The 22,722-nt window shown below is 35.8% G+C and overlaps 1 protein-coding gene and 1 long non-coding RNA gene across 5 annotated transcripts in view; both read left to right on the forward strand.

The window, feature by feature from the left end:
* The window catches only part of HMG20A (high mobility group 20A), a 76,783-nt gene that overhangs the window by 10,058 nt on the left and 44,003 nt on the right, over nt 1–22,722 (forward strand). The gene's annotated exons all lie outside the window — the stretch shown is intronic.
* LOC138917309 (uncharacterized) lies at nt 3,948–20,881 on the forward strand. The gene is made up of 2 exons (XR_011425125.1): nt 3,948–4,082; nt 19,870–20,881. It is a non-coding gene; the product is annotated as an uncharacterized lncRNA (long non-coding RNA).

A 22,722-nucleotide genomic window follows, 5' to 3' on the forward strand; every position in this document is an offset into this window, starting at 1 on the left:
AGAGAAGAGAAGATACTACGTTCTTAACTTTGAAGATGGAGGAAGGGGCCATAAACCAGGGAATGTAGGCAGCCCCTAGAACCTGGAAAAGGCAAGGAAATGGATTCTCACCCAGAACCTCCAGAAGGAATTCAGCCCTGTGGAACCATTTTAGACTTCTATCATCCAGACTGTAAGAAAATAAATTTGCATTGTTTTAAGCCAACATTTTTGTGGTAATTTGTTATAGCAGCAATATGAAACTATCATAGAAATATAGGGGAAACGATGATCAAGTCTAATATACATGTAATTGGATTCCTAGAAAAGGAGAAAGAAAGGAGAAACAGTATTTGAAGAGATAATGTGTTGTGACTTTGTTAAATTAACCTTTATTAAGTAGAGCCCTGGGACTCTGATGGTGAACTGTGGTTCAACAAAAGACCATAAGGGATTTGAAATAGAGAAATTTGTTTCTCACAGGTCCTGGAAGAAGAATACAGTACTCCTAGAGGGCCATATGGGGAAGTCAAGGCAAGGTACAGGCAGAGAGCGCCACAGGATCAGGGACACGTGCCTTTATTAGGGTCCATGGGTGGTGTGCTTTGGGATTCCCAGGCTAAGCCTGGACTCTTCAGTTGAAACCAAAAAGAACAGAGTTTTGGTAAACTTCAACAGGGTCTTATCTAAGTGACCCACAAGGGGAAAGCTCTGAGAGATGGGGGAGACAGTTTATCACAAGGGACATTGAGGAAGTCATGTCAAGAACTTACATTTACTTGAGACTGCAAGCTGTTGTCTAGGGCATGTGCTTGCATGAGGAGTTAATGTCAGTTTAAGGCCCCCACAGGCCACTTGGCCAAACAAAATGGATGCTAAGACAGCAATACTGTGGAGTAGCTTAGCTAAAGTTTCAACATAATGAGTAAGGATTTTGCAAAACTGATGAAAGACATCAAGCTGTGGATTTGAAAAGTACAGTAAGCCCCAAGCAGAATAAATGCAAGGGGTACCAAACTTAGGCACTTAATAGTAAAACTGCTGAAAGTAGCTAGGGAAAAAAAGACACCTCATATTCAAAGGAACATTCATAAGACTGACATCTGACTTCTCAACAGAAATAATGGGGGCCAGAAAACAATGGAATACAATCTTTAAAGTGCTTAAAATAACCGCCAATCTAGAATTCTGCTCCCGGTGAAAATATTGTTCTAAAGTACATGAGACGTAAAGAGATTTCCAGAAAAATAACTAAGACAATTCATTGCATGTAGAGCCTCACCAAAATATATATATATGTGTATATATATATATACGCACACACATAAAAGGCAATTTTTTCAAGCAGAAGAAAAATGATCCTAGATGGAAACTTGAAAGTTCAAGGAAGAAATAAAGAGCAACAGAAAGGATAAATACATGCATACAGCTAAATTAATATTAACTGTATAAAACAACAAGGCTTTAAATATATGTTGAATTAAAATGTATGATAACTGTAACACAAAAGGTAGGGTCAGTGTAAAGGGAGATAAAATATACTAAGATCCTATCATTGTCTGGAAAATAGTAGAATTACTAGTGTTTTATTAGACTAAAATAAATCAATGACGCATGTTGTGATTTCTTATATAACCGTTAAAGGAATAGTAAGTGAATATATAACTACGAAAAAAACAGAATGAAAAATTACTAGATTAATCCAAAAGAAGGAAGGAAAAGAACATATAACCGGTGAGACAGAAACAGCAATAACATCATAGATAGAAACCAAATTTTATCAAACATCCAATTAAAACACAAAGTTGTCAGATTGATTTTTTTTTAATACAACTATGTACTGCTTATGAAAGACACACCATAAATGTAAGGACCTAGAAAGGCTAGAAGTAAAAGAATGGAAAATATGTGTCTTGCAAATACTAACCAAAAGAAAGGTGGGATATATACTGTATAAATATCAATATTCAGTAGACTTGAATACAAGAAGAATGATTAGAAATAAGGAAGAACATTTTGTAATTATGAAAGGGTAATTCTACCAGGAAAATGTAAGAACTATAAATTTGTATGTATCTAGTAATATAGCTTCAAAAAAACCCACATTTTTTTCAAGTTCACCTGGAACTTTTACCAAAATAGATCATATGATGTGCCATAAGGAAAATCCCAATAAATTTCATCCAGAGTGTTATCTGACTACAGTAGAATTAAGTAAGAAATGGATTATAAAACAGTTACTAGCAAACTCCCCCAAACATACATTTCTGAATAACCCATTGGATCAAAAAAGAAATCTCAATGGAAATTAGAACACATTTACAACAAAATAACAATAAAAATATATCAAAATAATGTGAATCAGCTAAAGCTATACTTGATGAGAAATTTATAGCCTTAAAGGCATATATGAGAAAAGAAAAAAATAAAAATCAATGATTTAAATATCCATTTCAAGAAACTAGGAAAAGAACAGGAAATTAAACCCAAAGTAAGTAGACGAAAGGAAATTATAAAAAGTAGAAATTAATGAAATAGGAAATGCACAATAGGAAATACCAACAAAGCCAAAGATTCGTTCTTTGAAAAGTTCAGTAAAATGGGTAGACCTCTAGCAATACTGATCAAGAAAAAGAGAGAACACAAATTACCAATATTAGGAATGAAAAGAGGATATTTCTCTACCGATGTTAAAACAGTAAGAAGATATTATGAACAGCTTTATGCAGAGAAATTTGAAATTTTAGATGAAAGAGACAAATTGTTAAACACACTTTACCGAAATTGGCACGTGAAGAGATAGCGTATCTGAATACTGCCTCAATTTGTTAAAGAAATTGAATCCATTATTTAAATTTTTTTACACAGAAAGCCAGGCCTGGGTGACTTCACTGGTGAATTCTTAACAAATATTTAAAGAAGTAACCCCAATCTTACTCAAACTCTGCCATAGAATATAACTTGTTTTCTGAGATCAGCAAAGCCTTGATGCCAAAGATGCCAAAACCTGACAATGACGTCCTGAAGAGAAGATATTTGCAGGCCAATCTCTTTCATGAACCTCAGTGTATTACTTGGGAATGTAGAAACTCTAAAAGAATCTACAGACAAATTATTAGAATTAGTAAGTGAATTTAGCAAGACTACTTGATGCAAGGTCAAGATACAAAATTTATATTTATATACAAGCAAAAAAATTAGAAAATTAAATTTGTCAAAACAATACCATTTACAATAGCATCAGAAAAATTCAGTCTTGCAAGACCTTTAGACAAAACTATAAAGCTGAGAGAAACTAATAATTTATAGTCATAGATTGGAAGACTCAATATTGTGAAGATGTCACTTCTCTCCAAATTTTTCTATTAAATGGAATCCTAATAAAATCCCAGATGGTTTGTACATAGGGTGGAAAGAGGAAATAAGTTGATTCTAAAATCCACATGGTGTGAAAAGGATGAAGACTCATGAAGACAATCTTAATTAAGACAAAAGCTGGAGGACTTTTGTTACCAGATAACAGGTTTTACTATAAAGCTATAGTAATTAGTGTCATCTTCACACAAGGATAGACAAATGGATCTATGGAACAGAATAAAGAGCCCAGAAACAGTCCAAGATGTACATGATTACTTGATTCATGACAGCAGTGGCACTGCGCTACAGTAGCGAAAGGATAGATTTTTCAATAAATTGTTCTGGGTCATGTGGGGAGAAAAAATGAATTTTGAGTCCTACCTTGCAACAAAAATCAATTCCGGTTGGATTGCAGACCTAAATGTGAAAGATAAGTTTTTAAAGAAAAGCTGGAAAACATCTTAATGATCTTGGAGTAGGTAAAGATCCAAAAAGAAAGAAGATTCATAAATTGGACTTTATTAAAGTTAGGAACTTCTTTTCCTCAAAAGACACCATTATGAGAGTGAAAAGACAAGTCACAGAGTGAGAGAATATATTCATGTATCCAATTAAGGACTTGTAGAACTCCTAAAATTCAATAGGGAAAGAAGACAAATTTCAACAACGGCAAAATACTTTAACAGGTGCTCCACAAGAGAAACTATCCAAAGGCCGGTATGCATCCAGTGATCATTAATCTTCAGGTAAATGCAAATTAAAACCACGAGATACCACTACCTACCCTATGAAATGGCTAATATTTAAGAACACTGACAATATCAAGTATTGATGATGTGGAACAGCTGAAACTCATATACTACTGGTAGGTGTGTAAATTGTTACAACCGTTTTGGAAATCAGTTTGGCTGTATATTCTAAAGATGAACATACAGATATCCTCTAACCTAGCTGTTCCCAGGTATACACCCACAGAAATCTCTACATGTGTTCACCAGAAGACAAAAATGAACAAGCGTATGCCTTACTAGGCATTATTCTTAATAGCCTAAATGTCCATCAGAGTAGAATGGGTAAATAAATGCTTTCTGGGTGGATGATCATCAAGCATAATATTAAGCAAAAGAAGCCAAACACAATTAAGTACAAAGTGTATGGATAAAGTTCAAAAACAAGCAAAAAACAGATTTATGGTGTTAGAAGTCACACTGATTGCTTTTACAGGGATAGTGAATGAGAGGTGGCACAAAGTGGGGGATTTCTGGCTTATTGTAAAATTTCCTGATAGGGCTGCAGGTAGACACAAGTGTGTACACTTTGTGAAAAGTCACACTTCACAAGCTATACACTTATAATTTGTATAATTTTTTCTAATATACTTTACTTACCCCCCTCCCACTCTCCAAATGACTTTAAAGACTCTTATTTTTCTAGACACCCCCCCACACACAAACCACATAGGTGGTATGCTTCCACCCCTACCCCTCATCAGAAAGGCTCTTGCTAGATCACTGATAACTTTCGTGTTGTCAAAAAACATAGACATGTTTTACATTCCCAGCAACATTTGGGTCTATATTTTTTCCTTGAAATACTCTCAGACACCATTCACTCCTGGTTCTCTGCTATCTCTGTTCATGTCTTCTGAGACACCTTTGAAAACTCCCTCTCTATTCATCTTCTAAGTGTTGAGTTCCTCAGGACTCATTCCTAACTCTTCTGACTCTACCATCTCTCCCCAGATTATCTCTTACATTCATGACTTAAATACCAGCTACCACATGTGCTGAAACTAAATTCCTGTCTCCAGCCTCGACTTCTCTTCTGAGCTCTAGGCTCTAGTATCCAGTTTCCAACTTGACATTTGTCTCAAAGGCATCTTACAATGAACATATTCAAATCTTAAACTCTTGATCTTTCCCCCATTTCTACATCTCCAGTCTTCCCATCTCTACAAATCTTATCTCCATAAATAATCTACTAATTTCTCTATTAGAAACCTTGCGATCATTCTTGAAACCTCTCACTGCCGCCTGCCCCCCCCCATCCAGATCACTACAAGATTCTATTGATTCTACCACTTAAATATATCTTGAATGCACCCTCTATGCTACGTCTCCACTCCATACCCTATTCTAAGCCACTGTCATTCTGTGGTGGACTGTTGCTTGCAGTAGCTTCCCAACTGGTCTTTCTAGATCCCTTCTTACTACCTGTCAATCCATTCTTTACACAGAAGTTAGAATGATCCTTTAAATAGCATAAATATCCTATCATGCCTCTCCTTAAAATTCTTCAAAGGTTTGCTCTTACACATTGGAGAAAACCTAAACCTCTAATGTAGCCCCATGTCTCTGCAGGATTTAGTTCCTGCCTACTTCTCTGCTGCTCTCTCCTGATCATTTTTCTCCAGCGCACTCTAACCTTCCTTCACTTCCTCCAAAGCACCAAGTCCTTTATCACCTCCAGGCCTAATAAGCTAGTTCCTCACCGTGGAGTGTACCTACTAAACATTCAGCTCTCATTTTACTTCTTCAGAGAGATCCCCTGTCTAAATGAGACTTCCTACTGTTATTCTATAGCATTCTGTTCTTTATCTTTATAGCGTTTTCACAATTTTAAATTTTGTTTATTGGCATATTTGCTTAATGTCTTTCACCTCAAACCATAATTTTCATGACAGCAGAGACTATTCATTGTTGTAGTCCTGCCTGGTACCTGTTATGTGTTTAGTAAATATATGATGATTGAGGAAAGATAGCATGCCACCTTAGGTAAACTAAAGGTCAGGAACCATTTCATAGGTATACTCTGTACCCTGGGAGCGTGGAGGGGTTATTTGTTTCCTCTGGTTTGGTCCTTTATTTCTTCAAAATTGCTCTCCGAGAAAGGTATTGTGTAGAGATTGTGATGCCTGGAGACTTTTTGATGATTAGCCAGCCTGCTCAGTGATGTATATTTTATGTGCTAAGCTAAACTGGCAGTTGTGGGCAGATTTTATTTAAGCCCCGACAGAGGAATACACCTGCCCACATTTCTTAGATTGGAGCTCTTGAAAAGTTGAGGCAGAGTATTCTCAGTGGTAGTCTTGGCTAAGGAACTTGTCTTCTCTTCTAGAACTCCTTTTTTTAAAAAAACGCAAAAAACAAAAAACATTAGGGCCCTACAAAGGAAGGGGTCTCATTGCATTTGCTTACTACTGAGATTGACAGTATTGTTTGTGTAAAGATTATTAGCTATTTTAGTTGTATAAGTGTGCCATAATGCCCCCACAGTATGTGACATGCCTTTTAATCACAACAAAGCAAGAATGACATTTCACAATACTAATGTCTTCATATATGTTTTCTAAGACCTACAGAGCTATTATTATTTGATATTACAAAATATTCTGCATTTTCTTAGCTTGTATTTGCTTTCTTCATCTTAGGCCTAGTTTTTAATTAAATTTTTAATTGTTTTTAAGCTACTTTCAGTAAAATGAAATGCTGAATTGTTTGTTTGGTAGAAAATTATGAGTCCAACAATTTGAAACAGCTTTCAGGCCACTAGCATTTCTCAAAACCCATGGAAAAATACCTGTTTAATACCAATTTTAGACCAGATAAATTTCATCTCAGGAGGAAATGTTTTAGGGATTTATCATGTTTCTTAAGGTATAGTAAATGAGGTATTCTTATTTATTTCTAAAGTCTTGATACCATACTTAGAATTCCCCCATAAACTGAAAAAACATGCTTAATGTTCACTGTGCATATTAGCAGGTTCAGGTCTGTGGTGGAGAAGAGGAGTAGAACAAGAAGGATGAGAATTTTGAATCCTTAGAAAAGGCCAAGTTTTTAACATTGTCATTATTATTATTTATTCTACCTTTAGCAAAATTGTTAATTCTCTCTTAGTGAAATAATTTTTAGAGCTTCATCTGTTTATTGATATTTACAGATTTACCAGGCATTCATGGCTATTCTCAGGTTAAAGAAATTGGGAGCTGGTAAGAGTTTATAAATGTCTGCTGCTGGGTGTGACTAAATAAGTTTCTGAATTTCATAATCCTCTGGTTGCTACTGCAGGCTCTTTCTTCAGGTTTTTAAAATGTAGATCACTGACTCCAGAGCTAGTGAAAGAATATAAGGAATATTGAACTTCTTTCTATAGTACTATAGCAATATACAAATATAGTATATTGTGGTTATAGAGGGGGTGGGGAAATTTAAGTACAGGGAATTGGGCCATATGCAAAAAACAGTCTTCTCAAGCTAATTGCCAGTTTAGGGACTATATTAAATAAACGTAATGGCGTGGTTTTTATGTTTATATCTAAAAAAGGGGAAAGAGCAGCTTAATTTTGCCAGAAAGACAGTGTCAGCTGCTAGCCATTTATTTCCTAGCAAAACAAACTATTTGCAAAATTCTAATTGGCAGATTTCTTCTCCCTGGCGTTTAATTAAAATCTTTCTTTAGCAATACGTGATACTGAGGATAGTGTATAGATTCATTTATTTACCAAGAAAGACATGGGTCAATTATATCTTTATAACTCTCAGCTTTTACTAATTATATGTCTTCTCTTATTTGTTTAGCAGTTTTGTCTAATAGCACTATCATTGGTAAAGAGTAGAATAGACGTATTGTTTATAGTCTTTCCTGTCTTTGCCTTTGTCACCATTGGTAGAGTTGTATTCCTCTCTGGAAAGAGCTTAATGTTTACCTAGATAAGTAAAACCTTATCACACTAGAAATTACAACTCAATTTTTGTTTGTAGCTTAATGTCTATCATGTGATAAAATAATCCGGGTCCATAGCTTTGGAATTGATCTCTTTTTGCGTGCTACCTTAGAGTGCTACCCTGTAGATGAATATTGCTGCTCCAAGGGGCATAGGTGGAAGACTCAGGATGAATTGGTATAATTGCATCTTTGTTATTAAAAAAATAGAGAATGTCTGGCCATTGGTGAGACAGCAATCATTTTTATATATCAAGGACACTATCCTGTTAGTCAACAGTTGATCATCATCCAATAGGAGGATTGAGTTCAAAGATTTGAAATTCAGAACACAGTTTTTCAAATAGAATAAGTAGATTTACATTCAGTAGTACATCATTTTTTTAAATAATTATATATTTTTTATTTTTGTTTTTTTGTCTTTGTATTGAGGTTATGATAGCTTACAACATTGTGAAATTTCAGTTGTACATTACTATTTGTCAGTCATCTTGTAGGTGGATCCCTTCACCCTTTATGTCCATCCACCACCCCCCTTCCCCCTGGTAACCTCTAAATAGTTCTCTTTGTCCATGTGTTTGTTTATCTTCCACATATAAGTGAAATCATACAGTGTTTGTCTTTCTCTATCTGGCTTATTTCACTTAACATAATACCCTCAAGGTCCATCCATGCTGTTGCAAATGGGATGGTTTTGTCATTTTTTATGGCTGAGTAGTATTCCATTGTATATATATATACCATATCTTCTTTATCCAGTCATCAGTTGATGGGCACTTAGGTTGCTTCCACATCTTGGCTATTGTGAAGAATGCCGCAATGAACATAGGGGTGCATAAGTCTCTCTGAATTGCTGGTTTCAAGTTCTTTGGATAGATACCCAGTAGTAGGATAGCTGGATCATGTGGTATTTATATTTTTAGTTTTTTGAGAAATCTCCATACTGTTTTCCATGATGGCTGAACCAGTTTGAATTCCCAGCACCAGTGTATGAGGGTTCGCTTTTCTCCACAACCTCTCTAATATTTGTTATTTTTTGTCTTGGTTATTAGAGCCATTCTAATGAGTGTAAAGTGATATCTTAGTGTAGTTTTGATTTGCATTTCCCCAATGATCAGTGATGTTGAGCATCTTTTCATGTGCCTATTGACCATCTGTATCTTCTTTGGAGAAATATCTGTTCATATCCTCTGCCCTTTTTTTTTTCTTTAAAGATTTTATTTTTCCTTTTTCTCCCCAAAGCCCCCCAGTACATAGTTGTGTATTTTTAGTTGCTGGACCTTCTAGTTGTGGCATGTGGGATGCCACCTCAGATTGGCTTGATAAGCGGTCCCATGTCCGCACCCAGGATCCAAACTGGCGAAACCCTGGGCCACCGAAGCAGAGCATGCGAACTTAACCACTTGGCCACAGGGCCAGCCCCTCTCTGCCCATTTTCTGATTGGGTTGTTTGATTGTTTGTTGTTGAGTTGTGTGCATTCTTTATATATTATGGCGATTAACCCTTCATCGGATATATGATTTGCAAATATTTTCTCCCAGTTGGTGGGTTGTCTTTTCATTTCAATTCTGGTTTCCTTTGCCTTGTAGAAGCTCTTTGGTCTGATGAAGTCTGATTTGTTTATTCTTTCTTTTGTTTCCCTTGTCCAAGAAGACATGGTGTCCAAAAAGATCCTTTTAAGACCAGTGTCAAAGAATGTATTGCCCATATTTTCTTCCAGAAGGTTTATGGTTTCAGGTCTTACCTTCAAGTCTTTGATCCCTTTTGAGTTTATTTTTATGAATAGCATAAGAGAATGACCTACTTTCGTTCTTTTACATGTGGCTGTCCAGTTTTCCCAACACCCTTTACTGAAGAAAGTTTCCTTTCTCCATTGTATGTTCTTAGCTCCTTTGTCGAAGATTAGCTGTCCGTAGATGTGTAGTTTTATTTCTGAGCTTTCAATTCTGTTCCATTGATCTGTGTGCCTGTTTTTTGTACCACTACTGTGCTGTTTTGATTACTATAGCTTTGTAGTATATTTTGAAGTCAGAGATTGTGATGCCTCCAGCTTTGTTCTTTTTTCTCAGGATTGCTTTAGCAATTCAGGATCTTTTGTTGCCACATATGAATTTTAGGATTCTTTGTTCTATTTCCTTGAAGAATGTCATTGGGATTCTGATTGGGATTGCAGTGAATCTGTAGATTGCTTTAGGTAGTATGGACATTTTAACTATGTTCATTCTTCCAATCCATGTGCGTGGAATGTCTTTCCATTTCTTTATGTTGTCATCAATTTCTTTCAGTAAAGTCTTGTAGTTTTCCTTGTATAGGTCTTTCACTTCCTTGCTCAAATTTCTTCCAGGATATTTTATTCTTTTTGTTGTAATTGTGGATGGGATTGTGTTCTTGAGTTCTCTTCCTGTTTGTTCATTATTAGAGTATAGAAATACAACTGATTTTTGTAAGTTGATTTTGTACCCTGCAACTTTGCTGCTGTTGATTATTTCTACTAGCTTCCTGATGGATTTTTTTAGGGTTTTCTATATATAAAACCACATCATCTGCAAACAGCAAGAGTTTCACTTCTTCATTGCCTATTTGGATTCCTTTTATTTCTTTTTCTTGCCTAATTGCTCTGGCCAAAACCTCCAGTACAATGTTGAATAAGAGTGGTGAGAGTGGGTACCCTTGTCTTGTGCCTGTTCTCAGAGGGATGGCTGTCAGTTTTTCCCTATTGAGTATGATGTTGGCTGTGGGTTTGTCATATATGGCCTTTATTATGTTGAGGTACTTTCCTTCTATACCCATCAGTAGTACATCATTTTATGAACTGTTTTAGAAAGCAGTGAGTATGGTACAGTAGTCCCCCTTATTCATGATTTCACTTTGTGGTTTCAGTTACCCGTGGTTAACCATGGTCCAAAAATATTAGATGGAAAATTCCGGAAATAAACAATCTGTGAGTTTTAAATTGCATGCTGTTCTGAGTAGCGTGATGAAGTCTGTGAATCATCCCTTTGTCCAGTGTATCCATGCTGTGTGTGCTGCCCACTAGTCAGTCACTTAGTAGCCCTCAGTTATCAGATCAACTATTGCAGTATCACAGCACTAGTGTTCAAGTACCCCTTACTTTACTTAATAATGCCCCAAAGCACCAGAGTGGTGATGCTGGCAATACGGATATGCCATAAAGTACATCCTTTAAATGAAAAAGTGAAAGTTCTTGACTTAATAAGGAAAAAAATATTGTATGCTGAGGTTGCTAAGATCTACAGTAACTTTTATTATAGTATATTATTATAATTGTTCTATTTTATTATTATTTTTGTTAATCTCTTACTGTGCCTAATTTATAAATTAAACTTTATCATAGATATATATGTATAGGAGAAAACATAGTATATTTAGGGTTTGGTACTATCCACAGTTTCAGGCATCCACTGGGGGTCTTGGAACGTATCCCCTGCAGATAAGGGGGGACTACTGTGTAGTGATTGTGAGAGCTTTTTTCGTCCTAAGTACTTAAATTGTTAATTAAATTGTTCTTTCTTCAAACTATGCCCTTTTAGAGGGTAGAGAAGGCATGTGTTTAACTTGATGTGTTCCACTCTTAGCTGGGCTTCATGTTTGTTGTTTTAGTACTTAATAAATATGCATAATAAAAATAAAGTGTAACTGCAGCTCTTTACTTACCTTGCTATGACCTATAATAGTCTGCTCTATGCTCTGCTCTCTTTGTCTTTCAAGCAAATCACATCACCCAAAATTTAGAGCCTCCTTTACTACAATAGCTCTAATATGTTTTGGGAGCCTGGAAGGAAGGTTGAAATTTAACTGGCATCGTGGGATCTCACTTGGTTTAACAGCTTCTCCCACCTTACTTGGTAATGCACGTATAATGATACTGAATGGCATTCAATCTCTCAAGAGGTTTTGGAGTTGGTTGCAATAGAAATATACTGCAGGAAAGAACACAGATGCTGTAATTAAAAGGATTATGGGAGAGACTAGAAATTACTCTATCTGATAACCTGTTAATTTTGAAGACCTAAACCATGTATTTAAATCTGATACTGTAGAAAATAATCTTCCCAGTTCAAAAATTGAGTAAACTCCATCGTAAGTAGTTAGATATACTGAGCATTAAATCTTATAATACTCATTTATTTCATCTCTTTTCTTAATAATTGTGTTTATTTCCTAGACATTAGCTATTTGGTATTATTTATTGTTCTTTTATTTACTTAAAGAGAAGAGAAAGTCAGGGCTGCATTTTTTTAATGAGCCTTTATCAGCTCTATATAAGTCTTATTAGCAAGCCAGATGAATCTTACTCCCTTAAAGGGTAAATTTGGAAGATGTTTCATGGGAGAACAAATAGAGGGTACCAAAAGGTGTGAATTCAATATAGAGAAGATTTAGTTGTTTTTAATATATTGTTTTAATTTAAACTTTTTGTGTTCTGTTTTATTTAAACATGTCAAGATTCCTTTTCCTGATCCCAAAACTGGTTTAAAGGTGGTCATTCACTATTATGGGGCCAAGTTTTATTGTTTATTCTAATGATGAAATAATGTATCCTTATTATAAAGCATTCAGACTTTAAACATTCAAAACAAGCATAACATTTATGCTTTCAAACAGAATTTTAAAAAGAAAAAAGTAAAAATTACCTGAAAATAATGGGTAGCCTCTTGAATGATTTTAAACAAGGAATGACATGCGCAGTTAGATTTGTATTATACAATGATCTCTGGCAGCTGAATGGAAACAGATTGGTGGAAGAAGGACAGGTAGGAAGCTATCAGAGTACTCAGGCCAAGAAAAATAGTCTTTATCTGAGACAATAATAACAGAAACATAGAAGAGGCAACAGAGTCAGCTGGGCTTGGTGAGGGATCGAATGTGGTGGGAAGGGCAGGGGAATGTTGAAAAAGAGTCCCAGCTTTTTAGCCTGAGTGACAGAGTACCTTCAACTGACATAGGGAACATGGGAGATGGAACGGATTTTGAGGGAAAGATTATGGATTCAGTTTCATATGTGTTAAGTGTGAGTTGCCTATGGCACACCAAAGGAAGGTAACTTCTTTGCCATTTGAGATACAGGCCTAGAATTTAAGAGTTGGGTTTAGATGTCATCTGTATAAGTGGTTGTTGAAACATTGAGACTGAGAGAGATCACTAGGAAAACATGTAGACAAAGCAGAGGGCCAAACTCTGAAGGAATGGTTAAAGAGGTCGGCGAAAAAATGAGGGGGTGGTATACAGGACACAGTGGACGAAGAGTTTGAAGAGGAAGAGTCATTTACGGCATCAGTTAGCACTTAACAACCAAATAGGGTGAAGAGTAAAAAGAGTCATTGAAATTACCAATTTAGAGGTTACTGGTATCTAAGAATAGTCAGTAGAGTGAGTTAGGAATAGAAACTAGATTACTGTGGGTTTCAAATTGAATGGGTAGCAGCAGTGACTAGAATAATCTTTTGAGTAGTTTGGTTATAAAGAAAAGGTAAATGAATGAACAGTTGCTAGAAGGGAAGATAGAAATTAATGGAGGGTTCTATTACTAATTTTGTTTCCTTTTTTAGGAAGAGTATATTTATATCTGACGGAAAAAAGAATAGTCATTGTTGCAAAAAAAGTTAAAATGATAGCAAGAGAACCAAAGTACTTGAAGACACTAGAAGGATACCCAGAGCATAATGTCTCCCATGGAGAAGACAGATACTTATATGAGAAATTACTGCACAAAATGATAAGGCTCCTGATAATAGAGTTTAAGTGCCAGGTGTTAGATGAATAAAAAGAGAGCTAGTAGCTCCAGGGGAGTTGAGAAAAGTTTGAGAGTTTGTTGTCAAATGCTAAACTCAGTCAGATATCCTCCCACATTTACTTTTCTGCTTTGTAGATCAGTGTTTCATTGAGTAGTGTGCAGCATAAGCCTTCAGTTCATTATTGCTGACGAGAATCTTTAGTTGTGTATAGGATTTCTCTGGTTCAGTCTAATAGATGACCTTCAGTGGCTTCAGGCATTTAATTCATCCGTGTTTCTATGCCAGCTCTGGAAACCATCAATTTCATGGTACCTTTTCTCTCGGAGAGCACAGCCATGCAAGAATTTCTCTCTCAGATTACAATAAAACATTACTATCTGTAAATTTTCCTTCTCATTCTTATTTTGTATTCTGCCTCAAAACTTCTCCAGAGTCATGAAATGAATACATTTTATTTTTTATAATTCATGTTACAGATAATCTATCTGTAGATAATCTTGAGTCTGTCTTGATTATTGTTCTAGTCTGTGCAATAAAAGACAAGACAGAATATGAGTTTGTAGTAGTATACAGGCAATCATAGATATGAAATGACAGTATAGGCAAACTGTTAGTGTTGGCTTTTTGAAGAGAAGGCCTGAGTACTACCAGAACATGCATCATCTTAAGTGTGAGAAAAATCTCATTCTGGTTTTACATTTATCTCCTAAACTTTGACTCTGCAGAGACTTTTGAATGCCTTAAAATACACGATTCCATGAATTCTTCAGTTAACTCTTTAGGGTTAGGGAAATGCTTTTATGTTTATTCGTGAAGTCCATTATGATTCATTGCTTTAGGCATAACCAGTGTTTTCCATATATTCATCCTTATTCCCAATGTGCAGGTCAAAATAGTCACCATTAACTTGACTTCTTTTTTGTCTAAGACGTATACTTCTCGTCTTCCCAGTCTAAACATTTAATGGTAAGCATTCTCCAAGTCCAAGTGAGCTAGGTATCTTTCATGAGGAATTCTGATATTCTAATGTTAAGCATTAAAAGATATCACTGCTCTCATAAGCTTATAGATGTGGCAGCTATGTACTGTAAATATTGACATACATTTAAAATTCGTGTGTTGAGTAAAAATCTGTAAGCTGGTTATCTTCTCAAATTGAAGCATGACTTTAGAATACTTTGGTTGAAAGAGTAAAATTCAACAGAGGTGTAGAGAAAGAGGCAAATGAAAGAAATGTGGACTAATAAAAATACAGAATCCTAGAATTTTTAGAGCTGAAAGTATTCTCAGCAGTCATCAGATAAGTCTTGGGATAACCGAGGAGGTAGGATTTAGAAGAGGGAGCACTCTTGTTCTCTATGTCCCCAAAAGAGTAGAATGAGAACCTAAGGATGGATAGGTTTGGGGTTCATTGTGGAAAAAAAACCTTCTAGGGGCCGGCCCAGTAGTGTGGTGGTTACGTTTGCATGCTCTGCTTTGGCAGCCCGAGGTTCACAGGTTTGGATCCTGGGTGCGGACCTACACACTACTCATCAGGCCATGCTGTGGCGGCATCCTACATACAAAATAGAGGGAGGTTAGCACAGATGTTAGCTGAGGGACAATCTTCCTCAAGCAAAAAGAGGAAGATTGGCAATAGATGTTAGCTCAGGGCCACTCTGCCTCACCAAAAAAAAAAAGAAGAAAAACCTTCAAATGGTCAGAGCTATTCAAAAATGGGAGTAGACATCCCTAGAGAGACATTCAGATTGGAGGCTGAGCCTGGGATATGTAATTGGACCCAGTGACTTTTGTGGGACCTTCCAATCCTGGAATTCTTATCAAAACCAATGCTTTTTTCTTTTCTTTATCTTTTTTAAACTGTGGTATATTCAGTAAAGTGCATAAATCTTAAGTGTACGAGTCAATGAATTTTCACATATATATGCACCTGTGACTATTTCCAGCACTTCAGTCAGTACCCTGTCTCCCCTACCGTAGATAACCACTATTCTGATTTCTCTCACCAAAGAGTAGTTTTACCTGTACTCAAATGTCACATAAATGGATTTACAGAACATTTGCTCTGATGGATCTGGCTTCTTTTGCTCATCTTTAAGTCTGTGAGATTCATCCATATTACATATTGCAGTAGTTCAATCTGTGTAGTATTCTAATGATTTCATTGTAGGAATATATCATATTGTATCCATGTCACTGTTGATGGACTCATGGGTTGGTTCCTCATTGAGGTTGTTATTATTAATGGTGCTATAACCATTCTTATACATGTCTTTTAGTGGACATCTGCACTCATTTCTCTAGGATATATTACTAGGAATGGAGTTGGCTGGTTCATAGGATAGGTCTAGTTTAGCAAAAGTGATTGAGCACATTTAAATTCCCGCTAGCAACATATAAGAATTTCAGTTTCTCCTCATCCTTACCAACACTGTGTTTTGTCAGTCTTTTTTATTTTAGCCATTCTGGTGAATATGTTGTAGTATTTCTTTTTCTATGGTTATTGATCATTTGGATAGTCTCCCTTATGAAGTGCTTGTTTTATTTTTAGCCCTTTTTAAAAAAATTGGGTCTATCTTTTTTTTTTTATTGAATTAATGATAGGTTACAATCTTGTGAAATTTCAGTTGTACATTAATGTTTGTCATTCGTGTTGTAGGTGCACCACTTCACCCTTTGTGCCCACCCCCCACCCCACCTTTCCCCTGGTATCCACTAAACTGTTCTCTTAGTCCACATTTTTTAATTCTTCATATGAGTGGAGTCATACACAGATTATCCTTCTCTAGCTGGCTTATTTCACTTAACGTAATTCCCTCAAGGTCCATCCATGTTATTGCAAATGGAATGATTTTGTTCTGTTTTGCAGCTGAGTAGTATTCCATTGTATATATGTACCACATTGGGTCATTTATCTTTATCCTACTGATTTGTAGGAGTTTTTTATATAATCTGAATGTGAGTCTTAAAGGGATATATGTATTATGAGTATAAGTTCCCAGTCTACAGCTGACTTTTTCATTCTTTTAACATGGTTTTTGAAGAACAGTGTTTTTATTTTGTTTGTTTTGGTTTTTTTTTTTATTGAGTTAATGATAGGTTACAATCTTGTGAAATTTCAGTTGTACATTAATGATTGTCAGTCATGTTGTAGGTGCACCACTTCACCCTTTGTGCCCACCCCCCACCTCACCTTTCCCCTGGTATCCACTAAACTGTTCTTAGTCCATAATTTTAAATTCCTCATATGAGTAGAGTCATACACAGATTATCCTTCTCTTGCTGGCTTATTTCACTTAACATAATTCCCTCAAGGTCCATCCATGTTATTGCAAATGGAATGATTTTGTTCTGTTTTACAGCTGAGTAGTATTCCATTGTATATATGTACCACATCTTCTTTATCCATTCGTCTGTTGATGGGCACTTAGGTTGCTTCCATGTCTTGGCTATTGTAAATAATGCTGCAATGAACATTGGGGTGCATAGGACTTTTGGGATTGCTGACTTCAAGCTCTTTGGATAAATACCCAGTAGTGGGATGACTGGATCGTATGGTAGTTCTATTTTTAATTTTTTGAGGAATCTCGATACTGTTTTCCATAGTGGCTGCACCAGTTTGCATTCCCACCAGCAGTGTATGAGGGTTCCTTTTTCTCCGCAACCTCTCCAACATTTGTTGCTATTAGTTTTAGATATTTTTGTCATTCTAACGGGTGTAAGGGGATATCTTAGTGTAGTTTTGATTTGCATTTCCCTGATGATCAGCGATGATGAGCATCTTTTCATGTGCCTATTGGCCATCAGTATATCTTCTTTGGAGAAATGTCTGTTCATGTCTCCAGCCCCCTTTTTGATTGGGTTGTTTGATGTTTTGTTGTTGAGTTGTGAGAGTTCTTTATATATTATGGATATTAAGCCTTTGTCAGATATATGACTTGCAAATGTTTTTTCCCAGTTAGTGGGTTGTTTTTTTGTTTCAATCCTGTTTTCATTTGCCTTGAAGAAGCTCTTTAGTCTGATGAAGTCCCATTTGTTTATTCTTTCTATTGTTTCCCTTCTCTGAGAAGGCATGGTGTCGGAAAAGATCCTTTTAACACTGATGTCAAAGAGTGTACTGCCTACGTTTTCTTCCAGAAGCCTTATGGTTTCAGGTCTCACCTTTAGGTCTTTGATCCATTTTGAGTTTATTTTGGTGAATGGTGAAAAAGAATGGTCAATTTTCATTCTTTTACATGAAGAACAGTGTTTTTAATTTTAGTGAACTCCATTTTACCATTTTTCACTTTTGTAGTTGGTGCTTTTTGTTTCCTCTTCAATAATTCTTTGCCCAGCCCAAGGTCATGAAGACATTTAGACTAATAATTCTTAAATTGCAATGCTAAATTAGATAATGGTAAACTTTCATTGGTTCATACACCAAGAGAAGAAGTAAATGGATAGAATTGTACTATTTTCTCCCATGATTTAATTCTTAAACTTTCAGCATTAACTGTGAATAAGTAGATAATCATGATAATACTAAATCTGAAATTTACTAACTATAAAGGTGTCAGGATAGGCTTGGTTATTGCTATGGTAACAAAACCACTGCAAAATCTCAATGGCTTGGGGAGAGGGGAGTGGGAGGCTGTGCTATTTTTGGTCACTTAGGCAGCCAGGCTGCTCTAAATTCCATTGTAATATATACTTTCATGATCACTGTGATGGGGGAGGAGAATATGGAAAATTGCTTATGGACTCTTAAACTTTCTACCCAGAAGTATCATATGCCACTGTGAGTTGACCCCGTGAGTTCCATGGGCTTTGCCTAATTTCAGAGGCCATGAGGAAATGTAATGTTACTATGTTTCTGAAACAGGTGAACTGAAAATATTTGTGAATAGCCATAATGACTGTCACAGTTAACTTGGACAAGTTATTTAACTTCTCTGTGGATCAGTTTGTTTACTCTAAAATAGAAACTAGTGATAGTATCCACCTCATGGTAGTTGTGAGGATTAAATGAGATAATAGAATAGTGCCTGGTACTTAGTAAACACTCAATAAATGTTTGCAACTATTACTGCTCTCATTACAGTTTTTAGGCTCTTACTATGTGATGAACACCATACTACCTGCTTTACATGGATTAGTTCTTGAAACAACTCCTATAGTAGGTACTATTACTATTACTGTCCTCATTTACAGATGAGAAAACCTGAGTTCAGAGATATTAACTAACTTGCCAAGTTCCACAAATGAAAAATAAAAGATGGGAGGCTGGCCCCAAAGCCTAGTGGTTAAGTTTGGCGCACTCTGCTTTGGCACCCCGGGTTCAGATCCCAGGTGCAGACCTATACCACTTGTTGGTGGCCATGCTGTGGTGGCAAGCCACATGCAAACTAGAGGAAGATTGGCACAGATGTCAGCTCAGGGCGAATCTTCCTCAGCAAAAAAAAAAAAAAATTAAAGGTGGGGGGCCAGCCCCGTGACCGAGTGGTTAAGTCTCATGCTCCGCTGCAGTGGCCCAGGGTTTCACTGGTTCGGATCCTGGGCGTGGACATGGCACCACTCATCAGGCCATGCTGAGGAGGTGTCCCATGTGCCACAACTAGAAGGACCCACAACTAAAATATGCAACTATGTACTGGGGGGATTGGGGGAGAAAAAAGCAGAAAGATAAAAAAGAAGAAGATTGGCAACAGTTGTTAGCTCAGGTGCCAATCTTTAAAAAAAAATAAAAATTAAAAAAAATAAAAGATGGGGTTTGAACCCAGGCAGTCTGATTTCAGAGCCTTCAGTATTAACCATGATTCCCTCCCAGATAACAAATAATTGCTAACAGAAGAATTCAGAAATGCATACTGTGCTTAGAGAACTCTGTTTATATGTGTACATATATGTTCATAGTTAGGATTTTATATTGAATTTTTAATATATTCTTATTTTCTGCTAGTTTGTAAAATTGTTTCTAGTTCATATCTTTGAGTTAAATGTACTATTTCATAGTGTTCTGTCATAGTCTGACGCCTAAATAAATTTAGAATTGATTTTGTCTTTCATTAACAGATGAAGAAACTTGGGCCAGAGTGGTTTAGTGATCCCAGAAGACACAGCTAGTTGGTGGCATAGCCTGAACTCAGAATTGGACTTCTTGACTTCAGTTCAGAGCTCTACCTATTGCCTCCCTGTAGTTTACATAACATGTAATCCTTTATTAAAAATTTGAGGTGCTTTGGTTTCTTCCCCCTCAAATTTTGAGTGAATTTGTTGTAGAAAATTGTAATTGTACTTTTTTCCTGATAGCTAACATTGGTGCATTTTGCCTTTAAATTATCAATTTTTTCTTTTAAATATTCTAATGTTACTGAACACTCAGGGCCAAATTAGATACTTGGAAAGAATCTGTAATAAGAATAAATGCCTCTAGAGAAGATGCTTCTGTGGAAAAACATTGTAATGATGAGCCTTTTCATCTAAGGTAGATTTGGACTCAACTTTCTAAAGGGAAAGAGATGACAGTGGAATTAGAGAAGGATCAAGTATATTACATTTGAGGCATATCTCAAGATATATTAGCAAGAAATAAATGACATCTTATTTATAAAAAGCTTGTTACTTTTTCTACCAGTGACATAAGAATGAACATTTATCAACCTCAGATATATTGTAATTTTGAGAATTAACCTTTTAAGGAAATGCCAAGCCATATTAAACTCATGGTCATGGTCTGTTTTCCGGTAATTAATTGGGATTTTTGTATGATAATTGCAGTGTATTGTCATGTAATTTTATCCGTAAAGTTAACAGGATATAAATTTAGTTAACCATATATTTCTAGCCAGTAATAGGAATTTCTCATTCTATTGCTCTATAGTAGAGAGGGAATAAAGTCACTACTTCTTTTTCTCTTAGTATCAAATTTGTCAGTTTTCTGTCAGAAAGGTGAACCTAATGTGTGCTATGTGGTATTGCACTCACAGGGAAATATATTGTTTTGGGAGTACATGATACTTTCTCCTGGTCTCCTGTAATTTCAAACATTTGCTTTTGTGTTAAAATAAACACTATTTTATAAAATTGAATGCAGAATTTAAATTAATTTTTTAATATAAAGTACAATGCTTATAAACTGTGCCCTCATTCTCTTCCTGCTATACGTGTTTACTCTTCTCTGCCCTGTAGGGCTAATTGATTTGAGTGACAGAGAGAGAGAGAATGAATATAGCACTAGAAATCCTCTCTCAAGCTTCTTTTAGCAATAAGCTAGAAACTCCTATAATGATGTACCTTCTGGAGAGGAAAGTGGGGAGAGTCTGGTCAAAAGGAATTTTAGCTCTATGTGTGGTCAAAATTTTTAAAAAGAAAGTGTATTTGAGTATTGCATGTGAAATTAAAATTTAAGTTTAAAAAGTCTGTGATTCTTGATGGTACTTTCTTCTTTCTTTAGAGTAACGTGAACGTTGGCAAGTTAAAACAAAGATTGGAAAGTAATTACTCATAATTCCACCATTCTAACATAATTACTTTGAGCATTTTGGTATGTTTCCTTCCAATCTTTTTTCTTAGGTATTTGTTCTTGTAATATAATTATAACCTGTATAATACACTTTCTCATAAATATCTCATTGAAAACTTTGTAACATAATTAGCAAAAATAGCTTTCACATTCTTTTGTTGTGTGCAGAATACATAAAATATTTATTTGATCCTCAATATCTTTATGAGTTATACTCTATTTTACATATGAGGGTGTCGAAAGCAGATAATCACGTAAAGCCTGTACTCGGTACTGTAGTGGATTTCTGTTCTCAATAGAATTCTTGCTAACACAAGCAAGTGGGTCATTTAATGTAGAAAAAAGGAAAAAACAAATCATTCTGCAAATTCTTATTCCCTGGGAGCTAGTCCTCCCTTACTGGACTAAATGAGCCTTTGCATAGCATACAAATTTTGTCAGATTCTAATAAATACACTAAACACCAAGAATCTTGAGGTGATTAGTCTGGTTACTCTTCAGAGTTACAGCTAATGTGGTTTCAAACTTGTGTTTGTTTCACCTAGAAACAAAATTGGTAGCTTATAAACCAGGAAGATAACATCTAACTACTTGGCTGAATTGCCTTGGTAGGGTGGGAGCCTGAGGCTCTGTGTGTGAAGCGTGAGGCTTTACCATATCGTGTAGGCCCTTTAAAGGAGAAACGTTCCTTGGAAACTGATCTTCTGGAGCTTTAATGTCGTCACATTTTAATTCTGTGGCCACTTGGTTTATTTTCTGAAGTCCTGAGCCTTGTCAGGTTTAGTATTCACAAGCAAGACATAGCAAAATCATTCTAAGTTTTGTTTTCTCTCTTTCACTTTAAACTGTTCTTCTGTTAAGCACATTGCAATCGTACCTATTCATTTTGTGAGGAAAACTGTGAATTTCATTTTACTGTTCAAAGTAGTGAAAACCATTAACCCTTTGCCTCCCTGCAATTAAAGGGGGTTTTTTTTTGTCTTCAACTTTTGGCTGAAGAAAAATTCCCTACTACCCCAAGCTCTCTGTTTTTCTTTTAGGAATTCTTCCTAGGAAGAGAATTTAATTTGTAAGTCAGTTGATTAAAATGAAAAACACTTTGATGGAATCTGTTTCCGTTTATTGCTATAGTTACTATTTTCTTTTAAACTATAGTTTTTATAAATGATCTCCAATTTTCCCTCTCAAAACGTGTCATCTTTTACTTTTAGTATTGATTGGCTTTGAAAGATTAAAAGGTTGGGGAGGTATTGACTATAACAGAAAGGAACATTCTTTCCATGTCTTCTTTGCAGTGTTGTTTCACAGCTGCAGGTTGGAGCTGCAGAAAGCAGTGTAAAATATAACACCATAGAAAAAGCAGTGCCTTGAACCAATAAGGACCCTTGCCCTAAAACTGTTTA

The sequence above is a fragment of the Equus caballus genome, chromosome 1, assembly GCF_041296265.1.
Source record: "Equus caballus isolate H_3958 breed thoroughbred chromosome 1, TB-T2T, whole genome shotgun sequence".
NCBI lineage: Eukaryota > Metazoa > Chordata > Mammalia > Perissodactyla > Equidae > Equus > Equus caballus.